This window comes from Patella vulgata, chromosome 8 (assembly GCF_932274485.2).
Source record: "Patella vulgata chromosome 8, xgPatVulg1.2, whole genome shotgun sequence".
NCBI lineage: Eukaryota > Metazoa > Mollusca > Gastropoda > Patellidae > Patella > Patella vulgata.
The window spans coordinates 35,271,689-35,286,901 of NC_065886.2; the positions used below are offsets into that span (position 1 = coordinate 35,271,689).

The 15,213-nt window shown below is 37.8% G+C and overlaps 1 long non-coding RNA gene across 1 annotated transcript; it reads right to left on the bottom strand.

The window, feature by feature from the left end:
- Positions 1 to 500: 500 nt before the first annotated feature.
- LOC126830111 (uncharacterized) lies at positions 501 to 6,561 on the bottom strand. Its single transcript, XR_007683716.2, has 3 exons — positions 6,322 to 6,561; positions 3,385 to 3,611; positions 501 to 814 (listed from the first exon to the last, which is right to left on the bottom strand). It is a non-coding gene; the product is annotated as an uncharacterized LOC126830111 (long non-coding RNA).
- Positions 6,562 to 15,213: the final 8,652 nt, after the last annotated feature.

Below are 15,213 nucleotides of genomic sequence, written 5' to 3' on the forward strand. Positions count from 1 at the left end.
CTAACAGATCAAAATCGTCACTTTATATACATAATGTGTATGTATCGGTTAAAATTGTTAGTAATAAGGCAGTAGTCATTTAGTAAGTGTTTTGTCACTAAGATGTTTGAATGATATACACCACTATTGTCCAAATTTGTGTATTCAATATTGATGGGTGTTATAATTAGTCACGCTTTTACACTAGTAGTGACATCTTTTACAGCTAGTTATACACACCTGCCAATTAATGACAACTGTATAATTCTTAACCACTTTCTATACATACTAATCATTAGTTTATAATCATGGCCACTTATATGATTTAAATAATGACAAGAATTGTCATTACTAAAAGACCCAGTTTCATAAGTCAATGGTATCAGATTAGCAGTGATATAAGACTTGCTTCTGTGAAGAAATGAGTAACTAACGTAAGATCGGTTGGTCGAGAAACCATAAACATGGGTATATTTTATTTTATTCTGATTTAATTTCAAAACTGTAACAATTTCCCATTTTACATATTCTATGTGTCATTCGTCATCCTGTATGACGTTCACTAACCGATATTACATTCCTTATCATCTTTCAACAGCTTCAAAAACCTGGTTGCCTGGATCTACCAATGAGAGGTCCGCATTCAATAAAGGTGTTATTAACTGGCAATTGTCATATTTGTGTAAGGTATTATACACGTAACCAATACATGTTTGATACTTTACACATTCAATTTGACAGGTTATTCGATTTCGAGCCGTATACACCTCGTAAAGTTCACCATCATTGAATAGTTGATTGGGTCGACGAGCAAAGGTTACTTGTACTACTGGAACTGGAACAGAAACACACATCATTAAATAAATATACATGTATATATATACTATTCAAAAAAAGTAGGGGATATTTGATTTTTAAGTGTTATTAAAGTCACCTAATGAAACTGACGAAGAAACAAATGACAAAATGAAATGAAGTTCACATTCATCGATTTATTCCAAATGATCGTTAGACTAAGTAAGGCACAGACTGACCATTATAAGGGTAAAATGATACCCGGGGTCAAACAGCAAAGTTACCACAGCATCACAACCAAGTCAGTAACGGGTAAATCCTCCTCTGTTTGCCAAACAAGCATTGATCCGACGTGGCATACTCCTAATGAGACGTCTAAGGTCATTTTGGTCCAGATTGTCATATTCCTGTTGCAACGCAGCAGCAAGTTCTTGGACATTGGCAGGACGTTGTTGACGTTGACGTAACCTCTGTCCATGCATGTCCCAGACATGCTCGATGGGGGAGAGGTCGGGACTCAGTGCTGGCCAAGGTAATGTGGTGATGTTCTGTTGTTGGAGGTAACCTGTAACGATCCTGGCCCTGTGACATCTTGCGTTGTCATCCTGGAAGATGAAACGGCGGCCATGACGTCGTGCGAACGGCACAACATGGACTGCCAAGATGTTGTCCCGGTAGTACTGGCCTGTAACACGCCCTGCAACAACATGTAAAGCCGTTCTTCCAGCAACAGTGATGCCTCCCCACACCATAACAGAACCACCCCCAAATCGATCATGTCTGATGATGTTAACGTCTTGGAAGCGCTCGTTTCGACGACGCCACACCCTCCTACGTCTGTCCAAAAAATCAACAGTGAACCTTGACTCATCTGAAAACATCACATTGCTCCAGCGTCGATTATCCCAGTGTTGACGATCCCTACACCAACGACGTCTTGCCTGAATGTGATGATCTCTCAAACAAGGGATCACGCGAGGACGTCGGGCGCGAAGGTGACCCCTATGCAGTCGATTCCGAATCGTCTGGCCACTCACTCTCACACCAGTGTCTGTTTGAAGACGAGCGCTGATCTGATTTGCTGTGATGACACGATTTCTCAAGGCCAAGGTACGGATAAATCGATCCTGGGCTTGAGTTGTCGCCCTTGGTCGACCTGAGCGTGGTCTGTCCTGTACAGATTGTGTATCACGGTATCTGGACCATAGCCTGGTTATGACAGACTGAGAAACATTCATCGTCCGCGCCACAACCGCCTGTGTTGTGCCGATCTGTAGCATGCCAAGGGCACGTAACCTTTCATTTTGGGTAAGCCGACGCATATCAAAATTTGTTTTCTGGTCACTAAAACAATTAAACTGATGTTTCCACCCTGGAATTCAATGCCACAATGACTGTAACATTCAAAGTCAGAGTCGTGCAAATCTTGGGTTGGACCCCCATGATGATCCCAAGCATCACCTGCATTCCATGCGGTAGCTATTGGTGCGTTTGGGCGTCACATGTAACTGGAAATGTTTCTTCTGTTAGGTTTTATAGTGACTTTTTTCGTAGTCATTTGCATATTTTAGTATTATGCCCCCAAAATCAAATATCCCCTACTTTTTTTGAATAGTATATGTTCAATAAAAGTATATTGACTAAATGAACTCCTAGAGTGGGGAGTGGCATCACATGTTTATTCAGTCCTAATGCAAATATCAAAGCTGATAGAGAAATTCTATGAAGTCTAGATGAACTCCTCGAATAAGAAGTGACATCAGATGTTAATTCAGCCCCAAAAGAAAATATCAAAACAATGTAATCAATCTAAACGAAGAAACATATGTTTAGATTTACACACCAAACCGGGATTAATTTCTAAAAGTTTATTTACATGTTAATATTGTGCTGTGGTAAATAGGTCTATTACCATTGCACGATTTAGCTATATAGCTTGGCAGCATGGAACCTGGGGCCTCAAGATCTAGGGGACCCCCGTTTAAGGTGTATAGCAGAAATGAAAAGGAGTTGAACGTCCTACTTTTCTGTAAGAATAGGGCCAACGTGTAGATGAGGCTTCGGTTTTCGTATCATCCGAACGACTAGACACTGTTCCTTACCACATGGTAAGCCTCTTCTCCTGCTACTCGGCTCGAAAGAACCAGAGACAGTACCCCATGTAGCAGTACTTAATTGACAATCAATACTGGTATTAAATCCAAATTAGCAACAACCTTGCATTAGGAATGACACAGTCTTACAAATGGTAAGCCATACCCTGACAGTTTTATTTAAGATGCATTATGCAAGATAAATCTGTCTAATGCAGGTCTTTTTCGGACTGCAAAATTTAATGTTATATCAATTATTATCAACTCTTTAGATCATCGGATGGCTGAGATATTGTATGGATTAAACCATCCGTGTCATGTAATCGGTTAACGTTAAAATGACTGTCAATCGTGACCTCGTTTATAATGGCAATGGCACTTAACAAAAAGTCGATGCAAATTTACCTCATAGCACATTGTATGGCGTAAGCCCGTCTTCATTAGTCGAGTCGATGCAGAAAAGTAGGACGTAAAACCCCGTTAACATTTCATTTAATGAACAAAAATGCACACTGACGTGTTTGATAAAGCTGACAGATATAGTTCTCTCTGTTGTAACACTCATCATCGTGCCACAATTTATCTTCTGTCATATGGACACAAGGTTGATCGTTTAAATTTATATCATCATTCGGTTGTTTTTTGGTTGAGTACCAATAAAAATATGTAGCAGCACTGCCATCGGGATTCATAAACACACGTGAGGTTTCCTGATCATTAATACCAATCCAGTATTTCACCGACCTATTAATATACAATATTGAATATAATAAAATGAGGTTTAACGTGATAAACGCGATCTTTGTAATATAATGTACGGGGGTATGTGAGAGAGAGAGAGATAGAGAGAGAGAGAGAGAGAGAGAGAGTGAGAGATAGAGAGAGAGAGGAGGTTTAACGTCCACTCGACACAAACTTGGTCATTTCGTGACTAACATATGGTTCACCTTTATTTTAATAATTCGCTTGCGCGTAGGGATCTTTAGTCATGAGACGAAACCGGAGGACCCGGAGAAAACCCACGAAGATGGACAGGCGACCCGACTCTTTGTCACATACAACCGGGGGAATCGAAACCACGCCAGTTAACTCAATGGCAAACCTTATGATACAGCGCACACGCGCTAATCATTCAGCCATCCAACTCTCTCCCCCCCCCCAAACTATTGACATACAATGTTGACTACGACGTATATTAGTTTACTAGTATTTCACCGAGCTATACACAATCTTGACCATAGTAGGTTATTATAGAATATTGACTATAGCAGTTTATTAGTATTTCACCAACTTATTACAAACAATATTGGCTATATTAGTTTATTAGTATTTCACCAAGTTAATAATATACGATCTTGACTATAGTAGTTTATTAGTATTTCGCCAAACTAATAATATACAATCTTGACTATAGTAGTTTATTAGTATTTCACCAAGTTAATAATATACAATCTTGACTATAGTAGTTTATTAGTATTTCACGAACTAGTAATATACAATATTAACAGTAGTAGTACATTTATATGACATAGACCTACTCAGATACAATATTTTACCCAATCCAGAAAGATATATCAAAGTTATTTGCATTTTTTCGGAAGATATCAATTTGTCCATGCTAAAATTGAATATTTTACTAAAGAAATTAAAATAACAAGGGCAGATAATATCCCAGCTTAGATTTAATTGGTTTAAAAAGGGGACCATCAAAGAAATTGCAACGAAGATCATAGGTGGCTTATTACGGTGCTACCGGGATCCCCTTTCCGGCTAGAACAGTGAATAAAAATGTAATAAGTGTAAGAGGAACGCACTACACGCAAACAAAGCTGATAAGAAAAACCTGTAAACAGGGCAAACCACAAAGACATTGCCAGAAATATACAACAAATATCAAATGAATTGAATGGATCTGATGACCACCCGTACGCGTACACGTCGCGGTATGAATGCGTTTAAACGAAATATTAACGCGTTTAAACGAATTAGTTGTTTCGTTTTAACTAAATAATAAATTCGTTTAAACGAAATAATTAATTCGTGATAAGGAAATATTAATTGGCTTTAACGAAATATTAACTCGTTTTAACGAAATGTTAATTCGTTTTAACGAAATATTAACTCGTTTTAACGAATATTAACTCGTATTAACGAAAACTTAATTCGTTTTAGCAAAATATTAATTCGTTTTAGCGAAATATTAATTCGTTTTAGCGAAATATTAATTCGTTTTAGCGAAATATTAATTCGTTTTAGCGAAATATTGATTCATTTTAACAAAATACTTATTCGCGATGTTCGCGATTTTTAATGGATTAAAACACGATTACCATTTTGGTTTGTTTTGCCAAAATTTACAGACCTAATTATTAACAAAAAGTGGGTGGGTGTAACACCCCTCCCCCACCGCAGGGTGTCGGGGCATGCACCAAAATAAATAGTTGCTGTCTTTACGGTATAAGAAATAAACATGCCAAGTTCCAAGAAGATTCATTCAGAATTGCTGTCTGTAGACAATAAACACAAATATTGGGTGTGGCTCTAACCCTGGGTGTTGGAGATGGAACAATATAAATAAGTACAACCCTGTTATTGAAGCGATTGTTATGCTGAATTTGAACACAATCTGTTCATAATTGCAACCTGTAGAGTATTTACAGGGTCGGGCATGAACCAAAAATAAAAGAGGTTATCTCTAGGGTATAAGGAATAAGTATGAAAGGTTTTCAAGATGATCCTTTAATAATTCCAGCCTGTAGGCGACACAAAGAAAACAATGGGCGTGGCTCTGCCCCTGGGGTCGGGCATTCACCACAATAGGGATCATACATAGGGTATAAGGAATAAGTATGCAAAGTTTCAAAAGGATCTTTTAAGAATTGTGGTCTGTAGGCGATACACAGACTCACACAAATATCCCAGGGGATCGGGCATGCATCAATAATAATAGATGTCATCCTTAGAGTATAAAGAATAAGTATGGAAAGTCTTCAAGACGGTCAATTAAGAATAGCGGCCTGTAGGAGACACACAAAAAAATGGGCGTGACTCTGCGCCAAGGTCGAATGCATAAGTGTGCAAAGTTTCAAGTGAATCCGTTAAGAAATGAGACGTGTGCGTGGCTCTGCCCCTGGGGCTCGGCCATGCACCAACAACAATAGGGATCAGTTAAGAATTGTTGCCTGTAGTCGACACATAGACACGCTCACACACACACCCCCACACACACACACCTACACACACATTATCGTAGCAATGGTATTTGCCACCCGTGACTACATAATTTGATGGACATTTTCAATACATGTATATTCAATTTTGAACTATCATAGCAAGAAGGGCGAGCTCTTTCCTTAATATTACATAATGCATCCTTAATCTTAAATGAACAATGTCGTAAACATTAGAGTTGTTATACGACTTCTCTTACATATATTTGTAAAATGAAACTTACTTTGTGTTTGTATTCAAGAAAGTCTGTTCTGATTCACTGTTTACAATAGCTAGAATAGAACCCATGTTTTCACAATTTCTCTCGGCTACATCTCTCTGTACATTTTTATTTCTGATGATGTAGCATTTACCATTGACAGCATCGTGGATAGTACCTTGTAAACACGATGGCGGGGACAACGCACGTAAACCTTTTAAGAAACAACATGTATATATACAGCAATATTTCACAGCTTCCCGATAGAAAACACGTTTTTGGTAATTAATTGAATTAGTAAATCAAGGGGGTTATATTGTATTAAATTTACTTTCCCACGAAATTATTTATAGGGTAGTCATGTCCGGTAAAAGTATTTCAAATTTGGTATATATATATGGAAAGCAGAGACGCTCATGGGGCACCCACAGGACAGACATCTGAGGATTTCGCTAACCGGTCACCAATCTCCTCGAGTATGCGATATTTTGTATATTTGGAATATAGAGAAACTCAATCTTACTAGAATTAAGATATCTACACAAAACGTGGAAATACACCCACACCAGTTGAACTTATCCGAAAGGCACACCTAAAGTCGCAGAACTTAATATCGAAAGGGTTCATCCTCTCATAACCACAATGCTGTACACCAAATTTGAAAAGAATACACCAAAATCAGTAGCCTCTATCGAGCCAATTGTTGACGTATGGACCCGCGAACCGACGGACAGAGTGACGACATAATGGTTACAGTGATAAGTTTTAATATTTAAATAAGCGACATTAGTGCATTACCGAGACAATCTATTTTTACAAGTCGCTAAAAGCTGCACTGGAACCTAAAACGTCCACGCCTCATAAAACTACAGTTATCGGAAGCCGATAAGTAACCCTTCCATCCTGCTCGCGTTCCTGTTAACTAAATGCGAACCGAAGCCAAGAAGCCGCGACAAATGGTTTTAATCTCGCTCCGTCGCACCTTCACTTCGCTATGAGTTTCTGCGCGAAGGCGAGAAGACAGAACGTCGCGAATCTGCGACGGAGTGCAATTAGGACCAATTGTCGCCGCGGCGTCTTAGCTTCACCTTCGCACTTATTTAATGGTGAAGCATGAAGGAGCGGAAGGCTACTTTGCAGAAAAGGGGCCCCCATCTCCCCTGTATTTAAATACAAGTACAACAAAATAACAATCGATGATAGAGAGATTTAGTCCATAATACATAATTACTCCACATACAAATTATATATTTAATCCTTCTATTACAATTAAATACATACTATTACCCCGCATATAAATTATATCTTTAATTCTTTCATTAAAATAACATACATGCCATCCAGCGTCATGTAGTTAATCCTTCTATTACAATTAAATTCATACTTACACGCATATAAAATATATCTTTATATGCTTATCAAATATATAAATCATCTTTAATCCTGCTATTACAATATAATACATACTTTCCCTGTATTTACATTATGTCATTAATCCTAAAATTACAATATAATATATACTTAACCTGTATATCTTTAATCCGGCTATTACAATATAATACATACTTGCCCTGTATTTACATTATGTCTTTAATCCTAAAATTACAATATACCATACTACCCTGCATATAAATCATATCTTTAATCCCGCTATTACAATATAATATATATTTACCCTGTGTATAATTTATACCTTTAATCCTAAAGTTACAACCAAAATCATACTTACCCTGTAAATAATTTATAAATTATATCTTTGTCTATACTTACCCTGCACATAGATAGCAAGAACCAATACGGAAAAAACGAACATATTCAACAGCGACTGAACCCAATTAGAAACTGATAATTTTATACGAGTTTGTTTGAAACAGTTAATGTGTGTTTGGGGCATTTCTTGCTTCTGCGCGCTAGATGTAAATAAAGACATTTGAATAATTAATGAATTAAAAAGGACTAGAATTACTATAGTAATGCTTAAATATCGACTGAATACATTCCATAGCTAGGTAATGATCCAACAATTGACTTACACATTGATTAAAAATAATGATTAACAATGCATCAATATACATTATTATTATTAAAGCTGTGTTCCTGCGGTAAAACTTACGCGGTACCGGTTGGTAATGGTAACCAAAGTGAAGCGCACAACTGTTAATTCATTTAAAGATACATTACGTAAGACCTAAATTTACCCGTTGTAGGTTTTTTTTTCCTGGCTTCAAATTTTATATTAAGCATTATTTACAAGGGCTGGCTGAAAAGTTCTAAGTCTGAAAGGGATAGAAATAAGCTTTTGCCACCAATAAGTACAATCATTGAATGAATCATTCACATAAGACTCCAACTGTGGTGTTACTATTGTCTTCGTACTAGACCATCAGGTGAACCTACCCATTGAAATCATTAAAAATGGACAAAACTGGTTATATGGCAGTCATCAAGTACCTGCAACCGAAAAAACTAACCCCAACACGTTAGGGGAAGGCACCCCTTCTTTTTCACAATAAAGAAGTGTGCTGCGAAATTTAAGCGTGGCAGATGGGGCCTTTGCGATGTAACTATGATCAGATATGTTTCAATAAATGAAAAAGGAACTATCCGTTCATCATTGTCCTAGTAATGATGTCGCCATGTCAGCTGTGATCGATATTTTTTAGGGTGGCTGAAGAAAATTTCTTCCTGAACGGCATCCAGGCCATGCAACATTGTTGACAAAAGTGTGTACTCCTTAGAACTATTCCGCCAGCCCCATGACTGTGTTATTAAATGCATTATTCGATACGAATAAACTATTTTGAACGAAATATTCAATACATTTATCATTATATACTTTTAAACCGTTAATAGCGAGAACTGTCAGCTCGTTTTTTTTTTTCAATCTTACATAATGCATCTTTAAGTACATGTAGATATACTTCAGGGCGATCTAAGTGATATAGAATGGTGCCATAGTTTCCAGGGAGACTAACGGCAAATGAAACGTCAGGTTGGTATGTAACTCTGAATAGACGCATTGCATAAAATTTGCCAAATGTTTTTACTGAATATTTGTGACCACATCTCCAACTTTACCTGAGGAATAAGGCTCGTTCCCAAACACATAATTGAACCCAGGAAATGTTCTTAAAAACGCAACCTGACTTCTGCTATAGTAATGTGTTCTCCATGATTTTCATGTAACTCATGCTGCACGTGCTGTTCACCGGGAGCAGCCCTATAAAATGCACCCACATCCCTGGTTGAATCATTCACACTACAACGTCAGCGGCATTCCACGACTCACTACAGCTCAGAGGAACCAGGCGCTTAGAAGACTTGACGCTGGGCACACTGCCCAAGCTGTTGCCAATCACTTCCCGGTCAGTGTTCGGATCATCTACAGGCTTCAGCAACGCTTTCGGGCCACCAAAACCACGGATGATCGTCCCCGAACTGGTAGACCAAGGGTTACCACAAGGCGACAAGACCGCCATGTTGTGCGACAGCACGTGCAGAATCCCTTCACACAGGCATCTGAGACAGCACGTCAGACAGTGGGAACACACAGAAGACCCATCAGTACCGATACTGTGCGCCGACGTCTCACCAGAGAGAACATCCATTGCCGTAGATCTTACCGTGGACCTATCCTCACCCCTCGCCATCGAAGTGAACGTCTACAGTTTGCCCAACAACACCAGAACATGCGACACAGGCAATGGAGAGCTGTTCTGTTCACAGATGAGAGTCGGTATTGCGTACCAACTGCAGATGACAGGACCAGAATATGGCGTCGACGTGGCCAGCGTTAATCTGACCATTGAGCCATGGAGAGGAGGCGGCATAACAGCAGTGCGTCATCGAAACAACGTTTTCCAGCATGACAACGCCCGTGCTCATACCGCCAGAGTTACTCGGGACTTTCTACACCAGAACTGTGTCAACGTTATGCACTGGCCAGCCCTTAGTCCGGACTTAAACCCGATTGAACATCTTTGGGATGAAATTCTGAAGAGACTTATTAACGTCGTACCGAGACCAAACACAGCCGATGGATTGCGCAAGGCTTTTCTGAAGTGTGGTTCCAGGTGCCAATGGCGTTCATCAATCGTCTGGTCCACTCCATGTACAGACACTGCGCTGCTGTTATTGACACTCGTGGTGGACACCAGATACTGATGTATAGACTGTGTACAGACTCTAAACCTTCTCGAAATGACTTGGAATTGTGATAAATTAATCACTATAATGTGTCAACATACTGTTCACAAAAAATTCCTTTGTTTCATTTTCTAGAATGATTTGATTAAAGTGCCTCTCTGATCTTGAAATCGTACTGACGTTTTTTTGATGTTTAGTATATAATAATTATCCTTTTCTGAGTCTACTAGATAGTTATATTTATTGATATCACATATTCGTGACGAGTGGGATCAGTGATCACTATAAGTATTACTATATTTGTTGAGAGGTATAGCAAGTTCGATTGTACTACATGTATATGGACCAAAAACCGTTATTGTCATCACCATCTTGGAATTGTAACGTCTTATTGCCAAATGAACAGGAATGCCAAGTTTATTATCAAACCTTTAGTCTCTGTCTCCAAGAACGCCCTAGTCTTCAACGTAAGGGGGTCTGTGGATTTATAAAAAAACATAGATGTGATCATTGAAGACACAAAGAGTGTTGGATATTGAACAGGCAATGCAAACAGTTTTTTCGGAAATGAGAGTTCTTAAATTAATTTCATGGGCGTTGACATCTTCTTTAGGGTCAGTTACCCCCCCCCCCCCCTTAGACTTTCTATAAGCTAGCCAATGACCCAGTTATTCTCAAATGTTGACAACCCATACAGACTATTCGTATAATATTTGTCTGAATGACCACGGAGCCTTGTTGTCGGTGTGAAATCATGAGAAACCAATGTAAACTTCAAATACCTATAAGCTAAAGTCAGAATGGAATAAATGATGACATGTTGGATGTGTTATACGTACTAGCATTCTGCCTGCACTCGACACTGATCGAGGTCAAGTAATTATTATAAATAATTGACGAATACGATACTTCAAAAGAATCTATAACTTCCTTGTCTTTATTATCCATCGGTTTTGTAAAATGAAAGAAAGCAATATTGCGATCAATAAGTATTGTTATGGATATCGAAGATTATCTGTTTGTGGAACGGGTAGTATGACACATCTTATACATATTTAATATCGGGTAACTGAGAACAAAATGAGTACACAATTTAAAGTGGAATAATTAACAAAGTATGTTGTACCATATGGATGTTTTTAATAATGTTACGACCACAAGGCTCCTGTCCACATGGCCTACTCTTTCGTAACTCGTAGGGGTGTTACATGTTAACCGGAACCAGAGAATAATGATATAAATATAAAACAACATGATAACATTTCATCCCCATCTTTATTAGAGTCTACTCCACGTGCTACCCAAAATACAAGAGACTTGACAATCTCGACTAACATGGGAGGTTACTACAATAATGGACTTAGGTAATCAGACCAATATTTTCATACCGCGTTAGTATTTAAAGGAGAGAGAACTCAAACCAGCGGTGGCCTAAAAAAAAGTAGCAAAATTTATAAAACCTTCGGAATTTCTACCATAACCATCGGCATTTCCACCATAAGCTTCGGCATTTCCACCATATGTTACGACCACAGGGCTCCTGTTCACATGGCCCACTCTTTCGTAACTCGTAGGGGTGTTACAGGTTAACCGTAACCAGAGAATAATGATATAAATATAAAACAACATGATAACAGCTCATCCCCATCTTTATTAGCGTCTACTCCACGTGCTTCCCAAATACAAGAGACTTGACAATCTCGACTAACAAGGGAGGTTACTACAATAATGGACTTCGGTAATCAGACCAATATATTCATACAGCGTTAGTATTTAAAGGAGAGAGAACCATAACAATAAATGTAAACCAGAACTAAACTATGCAAGGTGTGTCGACTTGACATCGCTACATCACCCTCGCCTCAAAATTATGAGTTACACCCGAATGACGAAGCTGTAAGACAGTCGTTCGTTTCAAAGCCTGGAAATGGCATTCATTTTGATCAGGCATAAAGTGCAAATAACAGGTCTAACAATATCTCATATGATGTGATAAGTATCGATACAAAATAACGTATAAAGTAGAAACAATGAACGTGATAACATTCACAATAATTTTAGGATTCAAGGGGTTAATATTAACATATCAGAACTATAAAGAGTTAAACTTAACACTTTCAAATAATATAACATACAAAATCAACTATTAACATTTTTACGGTGTATCTACAGCGGGTGACAGTTATATTATAACAGGTTGTGGCTTACTATAAACCAGTGGAATAATGGGTTATCCAAGAATCCTACAGAGTACACAAGTTATGCCATCATCCCTTTACGTCTCATAATACTACTACACTACATTGTATGTTCATTCTAATTTTCACAAATATCAACCTGTACAGTGTGCATAGTTAAATGTTATTTTCACAACTAACATTGTAAACATTATCAGATTAACAAGTAGAGCTTATTTGGGCACTTTATATTTAGATATAATTTCGAAGTTTTTGTAAATTTATGATCAAATTATCACTTAATATCATAAATAAAGCTTGTGAAGTACTCAACTTGAACAATCATAAATAGCACATGTAACATCAAAACCATTCTTCAAATAACATAGGCCTCCCTAAAACATCATTTACAACGTATTTTAAATTAACAGTACAATACAAGACATTAGGAACACAAAACAATTTTCATCCATCGTCTTTTCCAGATAGGTATTTTATCATGGGTTTCTGTCACAAGCTTTCGTTTTGAAATAGAAAAAAAGTCTCAAGAAAAGATCACGCTTTGCTAAAAGCGCCGGGAATATATACTTGGTTACGATTCGCGAGATAACTCCTGGTGTCCGTCACGTTTGTGGTGCAATTTCACATGTACTCTACATTACAGAGTTTTTCGGTTTTTTTGGGGTTTTTTTAAAACTATATAATACGTACCAGGCCAAGGCCTAAGTAGCCATCTAGTCTGTCCAACTAAAAGTTTTAAAACATGTTTTTAGAAAAATACCGTGTCACCAACTAAAAATGTTGGGGCAACAGCTCCCAATTTAAATTTCTCTTCCTCCATAATCTGATTTTGATCCCGAAGCGTTGGTATCGAAGCCTTTCAAGCACTTTGAATTTATGTCAATAATGTTAAGTTTCTAAGTTCTCTTGATCACGCATGGTTCGACACCATAACTGCTGTTCAATCAACCATGAACTAGCTGTCTGTCTCGCAATAAAATGTTCCATAAAATGGTGATAGACACGAGCAGAATTTAATTTCACCTGTTCGGCCAAACCATTGAACCACAGCGGCGCTTCTCCCTGGAGTAACATTAGTAACAACATCATTGCAGCACCGATTAGTTCATTTCGGATACTTTGTAAAACGACCCATGCCTGGAATCGGTTCAGCCATATTCGAGCATCTTCATTTGGCGTTCCAAAAAACTCTCAATCTTTATATTTCCACCGGTAGCCAATTTGTTATCACTCAAACCAGCGGTGGCCTCAAAAAAAGTAGCAAAATTTATAAAACCATCGTAATTTCTACCATAACCATCGGCATTTCCACCATAACCTTCGGCATTTCCACCATATGTTACGACCACAGGGCTCCTGTCCACATGGTCCACTCTTTCGTAACTCGTATCGGTGTTACAGGTTAACCGGACCCAGAGAATAATGATATAAATATAAAACAACATGATAACAGTTCATCCCCATCTTTATTAGCGTCTACTCCACGTGCTACCTAAATACAAGAGACTTGACAATCTCGACTAACAAGGGAGGTTACTACAATAATGGACATCGGTAATCAGACCAATATATTCAAACCGCGTTAGTATTTAAAGCTGAACTCCGATTACAAAACTACAGAAATAATTAAATAAAAAAAATTAACACCTTAAATAATCGCCATACTTGTTTTCAAGTTGTAGAACAATCATGGACGATTGTACGGCGTACAAAAACAAGAGGCAGGCCACGGCCACACCCAGTTCATGCCTTGTCAACCACACTGTCCACATCCGGCTAGCAATATCTCAGCTGACTGATTGAAGTTTTTTCACTATCAGTTTACTGAAAATATTATTGCGACACAATTATTATGTCTGATCAGGTAGATATTATTTTACTAATTAGACAAAATAAGTAAACCACTGTGTGTTTTTGCTCTAAAAAATATGAGAAAAACTGCCTTACCCCAAACAATAACAAAATTACCAACACAAACAATTTTTTTCTTATTTCTTGAAATGTTTTGTACAACAGCGTGGAAACACCATATAATTTCTAGTATTATAAAGTCTAGTATTATCGTTCAAAAATGTATCCAAAGCAGCAATAAAACTGCTGTTCTCTCCATCAAAGAAGAATGTTTTCACTTCAAAATATTCACCATCTTGTGAAGTAGTTATGTCCCTTGATGTTATGTCAACAACATAGAATTCGTTGATGTTGTTGGTAGATTTGTTGTTATTTGGGGTAAGGTAGTTGTTTCTTATTTTTAGAGCAAAAGTGCACAGTGGTTTACTTATTTCGTCTAATTAGTAAAATAATATGCATCTGATCAGATATAATAATTAGGTAGCAATAATACTTTCAGTAAACTGTTAGTGCAAATACGCCAATCAGTCAGGAGGTAATTGGCAGTTGAAATATTGCTAGCCGGATGTGGACAGTGTGGTTGACAAGGCGTGAACTGGATGGGAGCGTGGCCTGCCTCTTGTTTTTGTGCGCCTTAAATCGTCCATGATTGTTCTACAACTTGAAAACAAGTATGGCGATTATTTAGGGTGTTAATTTTTTTTATTTGATTATTTCTGTA